Source organism: Brachypodium distachyon, chromosome 4 (assembly GCF_000005505.3).
Source record: "Brachypodium distachyon strain Bd21 chromosome 4, Brachypodium_distachyon_v3.0, whole genome shotgun sequence".
Classification (NCBI taxonomy): domain Eukaryota; kingdom Viridiplantae; phylum Streptophyta; class Magnoliopsida; order Poales; family Poaceae; genus Brachypodium; species Brachypodium distachyon.
In genome coordinates this window covers 14,218,020-14,231,230 of record NC_016134.3, presented here as the reverse complement: position 1 = coordinate 14,231,230, position 13,211 = coordinate 14,218,020, and the positions used below count along the sequence as shown (strand labels likewise).

Below are 13,211 nucleotides of genomic sequence, written 5' to 3'. Positions count from 1 at the left end.
AGTTTCTCAAATGCAATGAAACCTTGTTATCTAAATCATACCGCCAGTCTGCCATAAGATCATGATTATTATCGATATGTTCTGATCTTTGTTATACCTTCATTTCCAAAAAATTATCTAAGAAGAAAACTAATGATGTAAGATCCATCATAAGCTGCCAGTCTTCCATCCACATAATAGGGTTCCAAAATCAGTTATTCCTATTAATTATTTGAGTACAAATAGGTACATAGGAACTTCATTTTGGTTCCTCACCACTGACTGCATCTGTCTCAATATAGTACACATATGAAAGTACTTCCTGTACTAGGAAGCATATTGTTATATTTGTTCCGCAACATTATAATTTGAGAAAACTTAAAATGCAAGTACATAAATTCAAATGAAACCAGGTTCTGTGAATAATTATACTCCATATGGGAAGAACACAACTTATGCTAATTATCGAACAATCATATAGTTCTCAAAGGGCATCTGAAATAACATCCATACAAATGTATGACACATTATGGACCTCGGACGAACAATTAAAGTGCACACTGGCTTCATTACAGTTCACAATTTAGCCAAAGTACTGAACTGCCATATAGTACCATCATTACAACAAAATAAGATCTCGGCCTCAGTTTCGCAACATCCATTCTTAACTCTGCTTAAATTAAAGACATTCCTGCACCCATTATGCATGAAGAATATATGATCTTGGCCTTTCTTCTAAAAAGTACTTGCTCCTTCACTTATCAGGGCAGCAGTACCTTCTTCGGCCTTTCTAAGTACTATGTTGTATGTTTTCCTGGACAACTTCCTTCTCTGGTACACCTTCACCCCTAAGGCCTCAACCGAAGATTCTGCATGAATGATACAAATTAACGAAATTAATTGAATTCAGAAGTACAGTACACATGAATTGCACATTATCGAGTCACAAACTCCTAACCTGATGCATCTTTCTCTCCTATGGCGCCATCAGGTTCGCCCCGCTGCTATCTTCTTATCACTGCCGTTCTCAGCAAAGTTAATAAAAAAATTTGTGATGCCTGCATAGTTCACAACAAAACCTCAATACACACAAGGTACCAAACTTATAAACTACATTCGATCAGTACAATTACGCACATTGAGGTGTCTTGTCAAAGATAGGAGCCTCAGGCTCATTCGTAGTATCGAGATTGTGCAACTCACCTTCAGAACAAACTTTTGTTATCAATCAGGGCTCAAAACTTCTGATAATATTCCTATGAAGAAGATATACCTGGCAATTAATAGTACAGTACATATGAAATCATATTCAGTACAAATTGGTACTTCCAGACTGATGGTTACCCCTTCACACAATAGCACTACATTCAGAAGATGACTGGAACAACAAAAACATGTATGTTGGAAACATAGGTACCTGTAATGATAAGTTGGAGGGAAAACAAAGTGGATAATATTTTCCCACTCTTATAATAACTATATGAAACACAACTTGTATACATCAAGTACTTTTGCCAACAAATTTAAGTACTAGTGCCATAGTATTCTTGTGTATTAAGAATGCAACTGATTACGTAAGTACATCAACCATTATACTATTTTCATGTCAACTTGTGAGATTACCTACCAAAAATCATTGTAACAACAAAAGTTTCATTGCCTGCTGCAATTACTTATGTCAAAGTACTCAACTAATGGCCAAGTACTAATACTAATTTAAGTACAGTACATCAATACAGCAAGCCAACAAAATGTCTTATGTGCCAGTACCATCCATTACATTAATCTAAACAATGTACTAAGAGTTGTGATAGAATATAGTACCGCCATAAGGTTACTGCATTCCTTATATGCAAGCACCGAAAACAAATCAGAAATTTTTGAAATTCTTTACATACTTTGCATATGTACCTTAATACAAAACTATAGAAGCGGGAGTACATTATGAAATCTAACCTTCGAGAAGACACAGATGGCCCGCTCTCTTTCGATGTCGATGGAAGCCACTCTTCAACCGAAGCTTCGTCAGCACATTGTGGTACATCGCTTCCTCAAATTCTTCGTCCTGCGTTCCTGTTAGCGCATGGAGCAGGCGGAGCAGCGCTGCATGCAGACAAAGAACTAACTGGAACTTCCATGGATTCAATTCAGAGGAGGTAGAAGCGAAACAAGTAGAAACAGTTCTCAGGAACAAAAGTATAAGCAGTACCTTGTGGGTTCATCCATTACGCGAGCCGATCGTATAATTTGCAGAGGTCACCAAACTCCGCCAATGGAGAAATTACAGATTTCAAAAACTGGAACCGGCCGCGAGCATGAGGAAGAAGAACTGGAGATCTTTTTAATTGGCTCGGTCTCTCTTTCTCTCACCCCTTCGGTGGCTCACATGGACAAGGCCGCAGGGGCCAAGGCAGAGCCCTGCCATCCGGTCACATCTAAACAGTACCCCCTGTACTGATAGCCTAGGATTTGACACATTAATTCGGTATAAAGCAAAAGATAATACCAAAAACCATTTCCACTCAGTGCTTTCACAGATCTCCACACAGCATCGTGTGGTTCAGACCGGGGCAGTAATATCGTGGGGGGTCACCCGTCTCCGCGTTAGCATTTGCGCGAGCACGGCTCGTCCACAGAAGAGGACAGAAACTAGCTAAACATAGTCGATTTCAACATATCTGACCTCGTGGGGAAAGGAATTCAAAGAATGAAATCGCTCCGGAACTATTTCATGCCGGTAACCCTTTTTCTCAGCGCCCAACAATTAGACGTTACAACAGGTAGCACAACGCCTAATCAGCAGGCGCTATATAACTGACAGCGTGGCACGAGATGCCAGCGTGGCCAACTCGAGGCCCACTAGGCTGGTCATGTAGCGCCCAGGTGTTGGGCGCTACATTACCCGTGGCTTATATCAGCTCGAGCCGAAACCCTAGAGCTCTTCCCCATGTCCAGTCCGAAGAACAGCACCCGTGTTTTGTCGACCACCTGAAGATTCCCGCAAAATCGTTGAATCCGGCTGCTAAGTTGCGGGATTCCCCCCCCCCCCCCCCCCCAAGTGCATCAAGGTACCCTCCCCCATTTCGTTTAGTTATTTCCGAATAGAATCCGCAGATTTCGTTGGATTTCGTGATTTTTGGAAAGGGGTTAGTTGTGGTATGATTATATATAGTTCGTTTGAGTCATAGTGTGTTGGGGAACTCCATGTTTACCGGGAAATTTCTATGTTTTGAACCATACTGTATTAGAAACCCAAGATTGGTAAGTTTAGTTTGGAGGGGAACCCTAAGAGTGCAAATATTTTTCAAAGGAATGCTTGTAGTTTTCCGTTGATGCTAGGGGCATTGATGCAAGTTTTCCGTTGTAATACTTTTATAGATGGCAAGAATAGTTCATGTTCACCACGTGGACAAAGAGGCTATTTTGCGTGGCAATGAGAAGGTGGCAAGAATAGTTCATGTTCACCAACACCTGGGCGCTACATGTTGGACATGCTGGCATCTCGTGCCACGCTGTCTGTTACATAGCGCCTGCTGATTAGGCGCTGTGCTACCTGGTGTAACGTCTAGTTGTTGGGCGCTGAGAAAAAGGGTTACCTGCGTGAAATAATTCCGCAGCGAGTTCATTCTTTGAATTCCTTTCGCCACAAGGTCAATTTTGTTGAAATCGAATCGACCTAAACATAGGGATGGATTTAGGCATTTATCTACGGAAAAAAATTATGCTCCCTCCATTCCAAAATAAGTAACTTGAATTTGTATAGATTTTTATACGAATCCACGTCACTTATTTCTGGACGGATGGAGTATATATTTGGTCGTGCACTATACTGCTGAAAAAATCTTTGTATCAGGGAGATTCTTGTCTCCCAAAACTAGTACTCCTAGTAACCTATTGCGACGGTTGACGCGCATGGGAAAAGAATTAACCATCGCTAAATCTTGAATTAATCCCTCCCAAACTACGGAAGAAGTTTAAATTCTCTGCTGCCTCCAAGCTGGGATACCGAAGTTGCATCAGGACGATAGTTCGGTCAAGAAAGCTTTTTCCGTCTTCGGGCCGGGTATTAATTCCGGCCTCCTCGTACGTCTCAACTTGCAGCTAGCAAAAGGGCTTGGTGGCCGGTAGATTCGATCCCCAACTAGCTTAGCTTGCATGCCTGGTTGCTTAAAAGCCTAAAAGCATGTCCTGCGGTAGCACCTAAGGGCTCCTAAATATGAAAATAGGGGCCAGCCCCAACAAGTAGAGACCCAAAAATTGCTCCCATCTCCAGCAATGGCCCCTAATTTTCAGCCCCTAATTCATCATCTTTCAAATTTCTTCATCCAAACTCACAAACCATCATCAAATTCACATATTTTCATTCAATTTCATCACACACAAATCAAAATTCACCACTTCCATATCTAATTTGACCACACAAAAAAAGAAATAGGAGAGGGGGAGGCTGTTGTGCCGGTGGCCATGGTGGGGCGGAGGCCGATGGGTGGAGGCGACGGAGGAGGCCGGCCGTTGTCCTCATGCCACGGGAGGAGGCGAGCTCCAGGAGGAAGCCGACCGCCGGCGCACTTCCTCGTGAGGGGAGGAGGAGACGGCAGCGGCCGTCAGTGGAGAAGAAGGAGACCGGCGGCCGTGATGCGGGAGGCGGCCCGATGCGGCGACGATGCCGGAGGCTGCCCAACATGAAGGAGGAGGCCGGCGGCCGAGGTGCGGGAGGTGGCCCGCCACGATGGAGGCCCCGCGAGGAGGAGGTGGATCCCCGGCGGCCCGACGCTGGAGAAGGAGGAGGCGGGTCCCCGGCGGCCGGCGATGTGCACGGAGAAAGAGGAGGTGGATCCAGGCGGCCGGCGAACCAAGACACAGAGGAAGCAGCCACGCGGGGGAAGAAGAAAGGAATCTCGGAGTAGGAAGCCCCTACTTGATCCGTGAGGATGAGGGCTCGGGGGCTAATTTGGGGGCCTTCCAAAATTTTGGGGCTTGTTTAGGACCCCTGCTGGACCAAGATTTTTGGCTTCAAGCCCCCAAATCAGGATAAAGGTCCTGTTTGGTGGCTCCGCTGGACATGCTCTAAGGGATTCATGGGGCTGAGGAGGAATATGCTATACGGTTATTCGAACATATATGGTATACTGTAGAAAAATAAAGATGTCTGTATGAACCTGCAGATAGGTAACTTACCCATGAGCTATTTCTGCAGTTCTTCAACTAATCTGATACCTATCTGCTAGTCATAGTAACTCTTACATTTAAATTTAGTTTTAGTCAAAACTTAAACATTCTTCGTTCAACAGAAGAAGTACTCCGTAGAATTGTTTTCCTTACAAACTGCAAGAAGCCAAGAAGGTGCAGTCCGTTCACACGGCGCGGCACAGCATCGTGTGAACGGTTAGATTCCGGACATTCTTCAGGATGTGGTAGATTCTGCTAAACCTTAGGCGTGACAATCTGATATCAGAAGATGGTGGTGCAGGGTTGGCCCGACACTTTTGGAGCCAGAGCCGACTCGGTATTTCAGGCTTGTTTGTACCTCAGGCAGCCCAACTGAATCCCACCTATTTACAACCTCTACAGCCCATTAGGCCCAATGGACTCAGTTCCCACCTATTTTGGGCTCGTCCTCTAAAAAAAACCTTTTTTGGGCTCGTTTCCCCTGCCCTCGCTGCCGCTCCAGGAAGCCGAGGCCATGCCTCTGGTGCTCGCAAGCCGGAGCCGGGCCTCCTCCCTCAGCGCCTCAGCGGCTTGCCGGCAGCCACGGACGACGGCGAGCCCGGGCCTTAACTGGCATGCATACGACAAGACTCCCAGATGGCGGTTGCTGCTAGCATGCTGAGGGTAATTTCCCCGTTCCAACCCCTAGCCGCCAGGAGGCCGCTAGGAGTCTTCCCATCAGCGTTTTTTTTTTCGGTTCCTCTCGTCTCCGACCCCCAATTAGGCATCGGGTGCCGAGAAGAACCATAGATCAACGTCTATCTTTTTTGTGAGGTTTTGTGTCCTCGCGACGGCGTCTTGATGGAGAAGGCGACGGCGTATGAAACAATAGTCTCCTGGCTCCATTCTCTTCCTGGTGTAGTCTACTCCATGGAGCTAGCGGATCTCGCGGTTTGTTTTTTCGTTATTTTGGTCTTCTTTCTAGTTGGTTCGGCGATGAATCAGCAGATCGACAAACTGCCTTGCAAGGGGTGTGTCCCCGGCCAGAGTGCGTTCAACAATATTAGGTTCTCATCGGTTGCAGTGAGCGACTCATGTGGTTATTCAAAAACTATAAGGTTAGTCCAGCTTGTGCAGTTTTGGTCTTCTACAATTTCATCACCGGAAACATAAAGAGTTTTCAAGATACGGATGACGGATCAAGAGTTATTTACTTTAAAGAATCTTGATGTAACTTTTAGTTTCATTAGGGTTTTTTTTTTGTTGGTTTTCGTTTCAATTTCGATTACTTGTACTTTGTTTATTGAATCAATAAAGCCAGATGTTTCTAAAAAAAATTGACGGTTGTTGCATTCTTAGGGTGCATTTGGTTGTCTGGACAGGAGTGGATGGGACAGGGATATCCATCCTTTTTAGGGATAGCCTTTGTCTGATTGGGTGGACAGCGTGGATATGGGTAGCCAGGTAATTGGAACATTCCTTGTAGATGCTGGCTGATGAGATCCAGATAATTTGGCCGGATGGTCTCATCCTTCTTCTCACCCTCTCACCCGAACCGTTTTTCTCTCGACTGATTCTTTTTCTTCTCTCCTTCCTCTCGCCGCCGCCGCCTCTCCCCTTTGCTCCGCCAGCGCGGCTCTGCCCCTACCGCGCGGCCTCGCTCCCTCCCTCCCGCCGCCGCCGCCGCCTCTCCCCTTTGCTTCGCCGGCGCGGCTCTGCCCCTGCCGCGAGGCCCCCGCTCCCTCCCGCCGCCGGCGCATCTCCCCTATGCTCCGCTGGCGCCGCTCCCTCCCGCAGCCGCCCGAAGGCTGCTGCTCCGGCGCCCCGCCTGGCAGCCCGCGAGGAGCTCCCGCGCCCCGCTCCCAAGCGACTGGTACAGAGCCCGCGGCCCGCCCGCTGCACGCGCTGAGTCGCCGCCGCCGCATGGTCTCCCCTCCGGCGCCCTTCTCCTAGGCGCGCGCGTCTCATGTCCCCAAGGCGCATGCGGCTCCTCGCGCCGGCGAGCACGCACGTCTCCTCTCTCCCCTTTTCATCTTTCCTCCCTCCAGCGGCCCAGCTCCGTCGATCTCTCTTCGGTTAATACAGTTACTCGGTTCGGTCGGTTAATTCGGTTATTCGGTTTAATAAGGTTTGTATGCTTCGCTTAGTACAGTTACGTATAAAAATATGGTTCGGTCGGTTTTAACCATTCTATTTCGGTTCGGTTTCAGTAATAATCAAAATAACTAAAGTTGACACGAATTTTTGAGCAACACAACACGTAAATTCAAACACCCATATAAAATATGTTGTCAAGAGCATGTATAATGATACTGACTAGTACACTCTGCGAATTGAACATATTGCACGTATATTAGTATTTTTGTCAACAATAATGATGAACTCACCGATATGCAACGGCCCAAGAAAAATTAGAATTGAACATATTGTTGCCATACTAGCATACTCAGCCCAATAGCAAAAGCTCAGGGGAAACTGAAAGCCCCGACTGATGAACTAGCTAAAAAGATGTTTTCCTCAGATGTTACACAAACGTTTCTCAGCCCAACTGGCTCGGAGGGGCAGCGGGGGCACAGGGGACGGGAGTTCGACTACCCAGCGAAAGCCATTCGGTTCGGCTTTCCTGAAACCGGACCCGAAACCGAAAACCGGAATTTCGGTTCGGCTTCCGGTTCGGTTTTGCACGGAGTGACCCGGTGAGCTTTATCGATCTCCCTTCTTATCTCTGTTCATTTCTGAACAGTTCTTATCTTTGTTCGACTCCCTAGCGAAGCAAATTTTTCCTTTGCTGGGGTTGGTTTCGGTTTAACCAAAAACCGGTCGGTTTGTAATTGAAAAAACCGAAAGCCATTCGGTTCAACTTTCTTGAAACCGGACCCGAAACCGAAAACCGGAATTTCGGTTCAGCTTCCGGTTCGGTTTTGCACGGGATGACCCGGTGAGCTTTATCGATCTCCCTTCTTATCTTTGTTCGTTTCTGAATAGTTCTTATCTCTGTTCGTTTCTGTCCATGCAGAGGGAGGAACGGCTACCGCGAGGGCGATTTGTGATTGATAATTTTGTGGATCTGGGATTTGCGATTCTGCGTATCTTAATTGTTTTTGTGTACGTCGATATCTGTAATCCATAACCACATATTACATGTTGATTGATATCAAATTATGTTAAAATTTGTAATTTGAAATTAAACCCTTCAATTTCCAATACCATGCCATCCATTCTTCATCCATCTAATCAAACAGATGTCGTGCTCATCCAACTTAAACAACCAAACACAGGACAGCAATATCTCTATCCATGCCATCCATGACTATTCCTGTCCACTTTTGCTCCCTCGCCGGGGAACCGAACGCACCCTTGGCCCGTCCAGAGTCCAGACCATTGGTGCAGATGGCTCAAGGATATTGGTCTGGGTATCGTCATTGACGTGACCAGCCGGCCGTTTCCAGTCTTCTGTCCAGACCAGACATAAGTAGTACTTCATTGTGCTTGCCTATTCGTAGTTTGAAAATGTAACGACACGTCTTGTTTGCAATTTTAAAATATATAGAAGGGGCAGGCAGCACATAATTAAAGGCATTTCTTTACCTCTACCATTGCATCATCTATCAATCACCCTGCGTAACATTTGTTCTTTCGAATGGTCAAGGGCGTGGACTGGAGATAACGATCGACCACCTGAATTATAATACTCACCAGTCACCAAATGCTCGAAAAGTGGTCGTTTTGGACATGGATGAAGAATTGGTTGTAGCTTTCGGACTCTAATTCGATCGTATTGCAATATCCGTACATAAAAAAAGAATTACAGGCATTATTTTGGAAAAGATGAACCTGTTATTACATCACACACGTTCATGGCTTGTACTATCAACAAACCTAAATAATGTCCGCTGGTTTCTCAACCGGCGACAGAGCTGCTGGCCGGCCTTGGATAACTAAAGTCTAAAGTTCAGGTGAAAACGGCGTTATTGGTCTTAAGACGTCAAGACGATGCCGATTTGATATTGGGATGACACGGACTTTTTACCGCGATTATAAAGTGACAAGTTGGTAATTAATGAATTTTGCCTTACCTTTAATTTTCGCGAGTTAATTCCACCTTGTGGCCCTTTAGTAAATAAAATTGACCCAAATTACTATCCCATTACATTTTGTCCGTATCCTGGGAATGGGGATTCAGTCCGTGGATTACTCTGGCTTTGCATTCCGTTGCGAAAGTAATGGAATGGGAGGAAGCCCGGCCGGTTGGGGACAAAAAACTGGGTCGTCAAGCATCCACGTATAGGTTGGTGTACGTTTTGGGATCTCCGATCAACTTGCCTCTTGGAGTAACCAAAGGCCGCTACTGCACTTGGAATCTCTGGTCTTTTAATTAACTTTTTGAAGAAAGTTCTGGAATCTCTGATGTAACAGCATCTCCAGCCATCTCAGCCGTCCACACACACCACCACACCCACGTATGGCGTCCGGCCTACCCCAATTTTGGCCATAGGGGTAGGGGGGCGCATGTGAAAATTGGGGGCCCGTCGCGTTCCAGCCAAACTAAACTCACAAATTTTCATTAAATTAGACGACATTTCATTAAACTTGCGATAATTTACATAATAATAATAATAACCTAGTCGTCTAGGTGGTCCATCCACGAGTCGCCCACGCTGTCGTCGTCGCCGGAGCTGTCGAAGTTGAAACCGGAGTCATCATCGGAGTCGATGACGATGATTCCCGGCGACTGCTTCACCGGCACCAGTGCCGGCGCCGCCGCCTTCTTCGCCTCCTCCTTGACCGCCCCGGCCGCCCGCCATGCCTGGGCCTCGGCCTCGGACGTGTAGCCGAGGAGCCGGCATCACTCCTCCTCCTGCCTCCTCCCTGCTAGCGCGCTCGGCGGCGCCCTGACCCGGGACCTCCTCCGGGTTGGAGTCGCCGCGGTGGTCGATGGCGGCGCTCTCGTACTCCGGAGGAGGCGCCCACTCCTCCGGCTCCAGCTTCGGCCGCCGTGCTCCGGCCGATGAGGAACCCGACTAATGAGCCGGGCGCGCGAGGACGAACCAGAGGTAGCGGTGGCGTCCGGCCGGTGGAGGAGGGGGAGGGAGGGCCGGTGGAGGAGGAGGGAGCGCGGCGCCTCCGTCGAGCCGCGGCTGAATGCCGGCGGCGATGTGGGCAAGGACACCATCGATGGTGCGCCCCCGCCAGAAGGCGTGCCTGCAGGCTTCGATGTTGTTCCGCACCGTCGGGTGCGGAACATCTTGGACGGCGCGCCGGTGCTCGTCGGCGAAGTGACCGGCCCAGGCGTTGCCGATCTCCCGATCCCCATCCGCCGACGACTGCTGCGCCGGCGTTAGGTCAACCCAGCGCTCCCAAATGTGCTGGCGCAGGCGCGTACCCGTTGGCACCGGCGGAATGGGCCTGCCGCCCCGGCTAAGCTGCCAGCCGGGGGGCAGCCGCCAGTCCAGCGGTGACAGGTAGCCCGCCGCCCGGATCGTTTTGGCCTTGTCCCAGCGGAGCCAGCGACGCTCGTCCCAATGGGCCATGGCGTCGAGGGCAAGGGAGAGAGAGAGAGAGGAGAGAAGGCGAGGGAGGAGATGGCCGAGGTGAATGAATGGCGAGGTCGACGGTGCTGCCTTTTATAGGCCGCGGGGGGTGTGAACGCGGCGGGAGGTGCGGGGGCGCCGCGTGGAAGCCGACGAGACTGGGCGGCGGTTTGACCCGGCAACCATCATAACTCGCCTGCGAAGCCAAGGCGAAGCTGGTGGCGATTAATGCCGAAGCCGTTGAGGGCAGTAAATGGCGCTGACAAGGCGGGCCCACGCCATAAAACGCGACGCCGACGCTCCCGCTCGCCTCCCCTTGGGCTGGGTTCGGCCTGAGGGCGCCGGCTAATTTTTTGGGCCGCGCCGGCTAAACAAATTGGGGAGGGCTGCTGGGTCCAAATTTTCGTGCCCGCGCGTCCCAAGCCCGTTTAGGGGGCCTTTAGGAGGCCGGCTGGAGTTGTTCTAAATCCATTGATCTGGGAATGTCCAAATTAACTGATACATTTTCTTGAAAGATGGAGACTTACTTTTTACCGCCATATATATAAAGTGACAACTTGACGATTATTAGAGAGGGAACAGTAGATGATTTCGATCCTGGGTACGTATAATCTCATTTAGTTAATTTTGCACTACCTTCACACATTATCTTGACTACTTAACTCGATCGATATATCCTATCATCTGCTAGCTAGCTTCACACATCGATCGGAAGAATCTTCTTCTCAAATGAATGTAGCATAACAAACCTAGCTAGTTTGTATTGGTATTGTTAATTACTTCCTATAAATTTGGGGCAAACCACCTTTTAGCGGCGACACCATTAATATTTGTCCATACATTACACAAATAAAGCACATAACCCAAAGTTTGGAATTAAGCAAGAACCGCACATCATCGGTCTCTCTCCTATCTTATTAGTAGCACCCTCTTGTGTTCAAGATAATATGCTTTTACACCTCGTTTGGCACTCATTATTTGGGTTTACAATTCTGTAATTCATTTTGAATTTCAGAAACCAACTTGTTTGGCTGCATGGAACTGGATACAAGAATTCAATTTCAAATTTCACTGTATACACTATAACTAATCCCAATTCATTTCTAAAAACCATCATTTCTTCGAAGTTGTCTCTCACTCCACATATTCATTTGGTAGACAAGCATAATTTTTTAACTCAGAATTCAAATTCAACCAAATGACCTATCAAAAATTGGATTTCATTTTATCTTTTCCAAATGAAATGAAAGGAGCTATTAGGGAAAGATGCACAACACACACGGAATTTCACCTGAGTCCATACACGTGTATACACGCATCGAAAAGCTGAACAAACACATCTTAATTATTACCCTTCCGTCTGAAAATAAGTGACTTGGATTTGTATACAGTACATTCTTATATATACACGGTCGACAATAAGCAATTAAAACCCACAGAAATAATAACCGAGAATGGTACTAGGATTCTAGGAAAAGAAACGACCCACAATTGACATGCATGCATATGCAGCCCACATATACATATGTGCATGAAGCACGGCTAGCTTTAGTTAAGGAGCTCGAAGAGTGGCTGGATCGCCGCCTGTGCGACGTGAGCCGCGGCCACGGCGGCCGCCGGGAAGCGGCGGTGCAGGAAGGACAGCATCATGAGCGCCACGGCGGCGACCCAGAGCAAGAACCCGGCCACGGCGCCGGCGCGGAGGAAGAAGGACGCCGCTAGCAGCATGTAGGCGACGGCGCAGAAGCGGAGGCGTCGGTCCAGCTGACGAGCGGCAACCACGTGGCCGCCGACTTCGCCTTCTCCGCCGTCGTAGTACTGCTGCGCCATGGCCAGGAGAAAACTGCGGAGGAAGGCGGCCGGAACCGCCATTAATTTCCAGCTAATCGATATGATAGACCTATTTTGGTACTAATGGCGCCTCTGTCTGTCTCAGACTTTGCAGCTCTGAGATTAGCTTCTGAATATATATATATAGCGCGCCCGGCTATCATGATCGATCGATCGGCTCTCTGGAATCTCGATTACCTGCAGATTCCATATTGCTTTAGTGACTGTGTTTAGATCACATAAAGCCGAAAGCAAGGGTGTACCAAAAGTGTGTGGCTGGTTTCCGGAGAACATTTTGTGGCGCCAACGTCATAAAGGCGCGGGAAAGGGAAGCGCGTGGCATGTTTTTTCAAACTTTGTTTGTACTAGCATCTGCATGTACGAGAAAAATTAATGATGCCACTTTCTGAACCAGCTTGGCTCTTGGAGTTACTGGAGGCCGCTGCCGAGTTGAACATCTTTCTCCTGGTCAACACTGAGTCAAGCAGAGTACTGCGCGTATAGGAAGGTTGGTTTTGGAATCTTGGGGTTTTAGATTTATTTTTCTGAAGAAAGTTTTGGAATTAGCACTTCAACTGGGAGACAGAGATATATGTTACGTCCAAATCGATCTTATGTATTTTTATTTATTTTTGTACCCTGATTAATCTTCTTTTTATTAGTAAATCTCACACCAAATTCCGAGGACAAGAATTTTGGGCTTTTATTTGAGTCTAGCCTGAC

The 13,211-nt window shown here is 47.8% G+C and overlaps 2 long non-coding RNA genes across 5 annotated transcripts; one reads left to right on the top strand and one right to left on the bottom strand.

Moving 5' to 3' along the window:
- Positions 1 to 432: 432 nt before the first annotated feature.
- On the bottom strand, positions 433 to 2,427 carry LOC100837423. Of its 3 annotated transcripts, none has more exons than XR_002965964.1 (5): positions 2,189 to 2,427; positions 1,936 to 2,082; positions 1,117 to 1,252; positions 938 to 1,037; positions 433 to 848 (listed from the first exon to the last, which is right to left on the bottom strand). It is a non-coding gene; the product is annotated as an uncharacterized LOC100837423 (long non-coding RNA). The 3 variants fall into 3 exon arrangements; XR_001407579.2 differs by having other exon boundaries at positions 1,183 to 1,252; positions 1,936 to 2,104; positions 2,189 to 2,426; XR_138438.4 differs by having other exon boundaries at positions 1,183 to 1,252; positions 2,189 to 2,423.
- Positions 2,428 to 6,398: 3,971 nt separating this feature from the next.
- Positions 6,399 to 8,720, top strand: LOC112272370. Of its 2 annotated transcripts, none has more exons than XR_002966076.1 (2): positions 6,399 to 6,591; positions 7,649 to 8,720. It is a non-coding gene; the product is annotated as an uncharacterized LOC112272370 (long non-coding RNA). The 2 variants fall into 2 exon arrangements; XR_002966075.1 differs by lacking the exon at positions 6,399 to 6,591 and adding an exon at positions 6,646 to 7,255.
- Positions 8,721 to 13,211: the final 4,491 nt, after the last annotated feature.